Below are 5,069 nucleotides of genomic sequence, written 5' to 3' on the forward strand. Positions count from 1 at the left end.
GTTGAAATGGAGGTTGGGAGAGGGGCGCCTGGGTGGCTCAGTCGTTAAGCGTCTGCCTTCGGCTCAGGTCATGATCCCAGGGTCCTGGGATCGAGCCCCGCATCGGGCTCTCTGCTCCGCGGGAAGCCTGCTTCACCCTCTCCCACTCTCCCTGTGTTCCCTCTCTCGCTGTGTCTCTGTCAAATAAATAAGTAAAATCTTTAAAAAAAAAAAAGAAAGAAAGAAAGAAATGGAGGTTGGGAGAGGCTGAGCAACACCAGCTGTGTATGGCAAGGCCAAAATCAAACCTAGATCCACTGACTCCTAATCCTGTGTTCTCATTATGCCACATGTTCTTGAATTAGAAATCACAAGGAAGGCACCTGGGTGGCTCAGTTGTTTAAGTGTCTGCCTTCAGCTCGGGTCATGATCCCAGGGTCCTGGGATCGAGCCCCGCATCTGGCTCCCTGCTCAGTGGGGAATCTACTTCTCCCTCTCCCTCTGCGGCTTCCCCTGCTTGTGCTCTCTGTCTCAATAAATAAAATCAAGAAAGAAAGGAGATAAAGAAAGAAACCACAAGGAGGGATGAGACAGGCAGGCAATGCCAAGAACACAAGCCTGCTGGGGGAATCCAAGCACTTGGGTCTTCTCTGTCCTTCATTTTTTCCCCATCTGGGAAAGCCCTGTAAAGCATCCAATAGTGTTTGCATGGGCATGAGACAGAGGGCTCTACTTCTGGCCACTACTGAGGACCTGAGGCAGATGCCAGCCCTGGGGGATTTCCCCACAGGTCCCGTCCAGGCAAACCATACGTTAAGGCTGGTAGAGATGCCAGCCACTCAAGATAAAACATTGTGCATGCTCTGGGGGCTTTGGGGTGCTTCTGGCGGTAGCAGGAGCTCCACAAACTAGCACTCGCCAACAGACTCCACCAGGGTAGGGTGACTAGGCAGCCCCTGGGTGTGTGTCTGAAGCGAAGAAACAACCACCTTCCTCTCAGTCACTGGCTTCCAAGGATAGGCAGAAACTCAACAGGTGAAAGAACATTCCAGATAGGGAGCAGGGCAGAAGCAAAGGCCAGGAGTCTAGACTAGTGGGTTATAAGGCTGGAGAAGGGCTGGCCTCTGATGTGTCTGCTTCTGTCTGTGAGGCTCAAGTGAGTTGTTTGAAGAATTATGAAAAAACGTTTGGATCACAAGTCCAACTCAACATGGTATAATTGTTTTATTTATTAACAATAATTTGTTTCACTTATTCTGTGCCAGACACTGTTCTAAATGCTTTATAAATATATTGACTTACTCAATTCTCATATGAGTAGGTTCTATTATTCCTATTCCTGGAGGTAAAGATTATGTGACTTACCCATGGTAATAGATATAGTAAACCGTGGAGCTGCGATCTGAATTCAGTCTGGTTCCAAAGTCTGAAACATTATACCGGGCCAAGATCAAAAGTTTTCAATTATTTAAGTCTATTTTTCTCATACAGGCTTTTCCTGGTTTTGGCTTTATGCAGACACACCCAACACCATGCTAAGTGAGAGTCCTACACATTTCCTGCAATCCTGCAAGACAGTAATTATGGGCGCCTGGCTGGCTCAGTTGGTTAAGCGACTGCCTTTGGCTCAGGTCATGATCCTGGAGTCCCGGAATCGAGTCCCGCATCGAGTCCCGCATCGGGCCCCCTGCTCAACAGGGAGCCTGTTTCTCCTTCTGACCCTCCTCCCTCTCATGCTCTCTGTCTCTCATTCTCTCTCACAAATAAGTAAATAAAATTAAAAAAAAAAAGACAGTAATTATTATTACCCAGCTTCACAGAAGAGTCAAGCCCCAAGGGTAAATTCTGAGTTGGGATTCAGACCTAGATTTTTTTCCTAGATCTAGGAGATCTAGGACATAACTATTCTGCCTTAAGGGTCCTCTGAGTATTTCTTTCCAGCACAACACCCCAGGGCTGGATGAGGCCCGTAACCACAAAGCAGGGTGGGCTGGAGGTCTGAGGCTTTGGGACCCACAGTTCCCGGGCAGTCCCATTCAGTCTACCCCCTACCCCAGGTCTAAGTGAAAAGAGGGAGCCCAACTGAACATGCAGTTCCTTATAATTGAGGCCACTAGGGTCCTCCCAGCCTCCTCCTCCCTGGTTGGGACCTCTACATCCTGGACAAACCTGAAGCCCCAGGGTCCTACGGTCCCTCTCTCGCACCGCTTTAAAAAGATTTTAGAGTCGCAGGCTCCTCTCACTGAGCCAACCAGGGGCCCTAGTCTTGCGCACTCTTTACCACCTCCTCTGTACCCTAACCCTGTCTGTGCTAAAACAGATGTCCACCTCGAAAGAAAAAACCGAAGTTCTAGCGGGGGCCTCGTTGCTCCGAGGTCCCAACAAATAGCTAGCTGGGCTTCCGTCTGAGTGTCAGGCTAAGCGGCTCCCATTTTCTGCCGCAACCCACAGGGTGCAGGGAGCCCGCTTTCCAGCTCCACGAAAAGGGTCTCAGAACAGACGCCGCCATCTTGCCTGCCGCCCCCGACAACCTGGGCTGACCCCCGGAGGGTGCCCGCGCCTGCGCGGGCCGTGGAGGGGCGTGGCGAAGAGCGCGGGGGCGAGGCCTCGGCGGAAGGCGGGAGGAGGCGCGGGGCAGCAACGCAATGCGCCCCTAGTGGCGGGCGTGTTTGCGCCTCCGCTCTGCAGCTTCTGGGTTCCGTTTCCACGGTTACGGCGGCGTGAGGCTGTGTGTCCCAGGTAAGGTCCGGGTAGAGCGGAAACATGATAACTGAGGGACGGAGGGCAGCAGGGCTCAGGGGAATGGGAAAGCAGGGCCTGGGCCCGGGCTCGTGGGAGGTCTAACCCATCCCCCCCCGCCCCCCGCCGCGTGTCCCCACAGTGGGCTCTGGTTAGCTCTGCCCCACCATTCCCCTAGGATGCTGTCCCGCCCACGAGTGTTCTCCGGCCCCACGAACTGTCCCGGACACCCCCCCACCCCTCACCCCTCTCCCTGCCTCTCCCAGCTGCTGACTTCACTCTTCTCTGCCCTTAAGTCACTGACGTGAAGCTGTTTGTGCGTGCCTGGGAGCTGCACACTCTTTAAGTGACCGGCCTGGAGACAGTTGCTCAGATCAAGGTAAAAGTAATAGTGTATCCCTGAGCTTCCCCAACCCATGTGTCCTTTGCCTGGCTTTCTGTGACTTCCTTAGAGAATTGACTCTCCCTTTCTTCCCTAGGCCCATGTCGCCTCCTTGGAGGGCCACACCACCGAAGATAAAGTAGTGCTTCTGGCAGGTTCTCCCCTGCAGGATGAAGCCACCCTGGGTCAGTGTGGGGTAGACGCCCTGGCGACCCTGGAAGTGGTTGGCCGTATGCTAGGAGGTGAGTGGGGCTACAGAGGCCAAACTGGCGCCAGGGGCTATTTATGATCCTTAGACTTACTTTGCCTTTCACAGTGTCTAACGTTTTTTGCTTTAATTCACAATATCTAAAAGTCAGTTGATTTTGTGTGAAAATACAATATCTGGCCTTGCTTCAAAAATTGGGAAGATCTGGTGACAGGGGGCCTGTGTTCCCACATACCAACAGTCGGCCCCAGCTGAGTAGTGGCTGCTTCCTTTAGAAGGCTTTATAGTTTGCTACAGTTTCCACTCCTCCCTCCTCAAAAGCAGTGTCAGTTACCATTTATCATCAGGCTTGTGCTGTTGTTTCTCTTGTAAAGAAAAGTGAACTCTCTTTTTGTACCTATGTCTCTATCAAAAATGGGAAAACGAAAGATGGATTCAGAGCGTTGCATGTTTCAAGATTAGTGGGAATGAGCATATTTCTTTGTGAAAGTTAAGAATAGCCCTAAGTGTTTTATATGTAACCACACTTTGTCTGTATCAAAAGAATACAACTTAAGACGCCATTATGAAACAAACCATAGTGAGAATTTTGACTGGTGTACAGAAAATATGCGTAATGAAAAACTTAATGAACTAAAAAAAGGACTAAACTTTCTTCCGCATTTATCATCAAATGCAAATAAAATAACCGATGCTGCTGTGAAATGCAGTTATGTCATAAGTGGAAAAATTGCCCAGGCATCAAAACCTTTCACAGATGGTGAGTTTATAAAAGACTCTCTATTGAGTGTGCAGAAATCATGTGTCCAGAGCAGAAACAAGCATTGGCAAACATAAGTCTAACTGGAAACACTGTTGCTCAGCAAGTAAAAGATATGGCTGAGAACCTACAGTACAAGTTGGGAGAAAAAGTGAATTCATTTGTGACATTTTCTATTGCAGTGGATGAGAGCACATATATAAATAATTCAAGCCAGTTAATTATATTTATCTGGGGTGTTGATGAGAATTTTGACATCACTGGAGAACTTTTGGACATGGTTCCCATGATAGACCAGCACCTGAAAATGACTTATTTGGGTATGTTGAGAAAAGTCTTGGAAAGTTTAATGTTGGGGCACCTGGGTGGCTCAGTCGTTAGGCGTCTGCCTTCGGCTCAGGTCATGATCCCAGGGTCCTTGGATCGAGCCCCACATCGGGCTCCCTGCTCGGCAGGAAGCATGCTTCTCCCTCTGCCACTCCCCCTGCTTGTGTTCCCCCTCTGGCTGTGTCTCTCTCTGTCAAATAAATAAAATCTTTAAAAAAAAATAAAAAGTTAAAACTAGAACATGTCATGGATGTAGTGATTAATACAGTGAACAGTGAATTGTGTGTCTAACAGGCCGTTCAGGGCTTTTCTGGAGGAACTGGATGCACAATATGGTAATCTTTACCATACAAAGGTAAGGTGGCTTAGTCGTGGCATGGTACTGAAGAGACTTTTTGAATTAATAAAAGAAATAGATTTGTTCATGTCTTCCAAGGGCAAACCCCTTCCCCAACTCACCAGTGAAGTTTGGATCAGACACCTGGCCTTTTTGGCTGACATTACAAACCATCTAAACACTTTGAATATTTCTCTGCAAAGACATTCACAAGTGGTGACACAAATGTATGATTGTTTACTCTTTCTTAGCAAAATTGAGTCTTTGGGAAACTTATTTGTCTGTAAATAATCTGGCTCACTTTTTTTTTAAAGATTTTATTTATTTATTTGACAGA

General features: G+C 48.5%; 1 long non-coding RNA gene across 1 annotated transcript; it reads left to right on the forward strand.

The window, feature by feature from the left end:
• The first annotated feature begins 2,574 nt into the window (after positions 1-2,574).
• Positions 2,575-4,523, forward strand: LOC113913523. The gene is made up of 3 exons (XR_003517247.1): positions 2,575-2,718; positions 3,015-3,097; positions 3,198-4,523. It is a non-coding gene; the product is annotated as an uncharacterized LOC113913523 (long non-coding RNA).
• Positions 4,524-5,069: the final 546 nt, after the last annotated feature.

This window comes from Zalophus californianus, chromosome 11 (assembly GCF_009762305.2).
Source record: "Zalophus californianus isolate mZalCal1 chromosome 11, mZalCal1.pri.v2, whole genome shotgun sequence".
NCBI lineage: Eukaryota > Metazoa > Chordata > Mammalia > Carnivora > Otariidae > Zalophus > Zalophus californianus.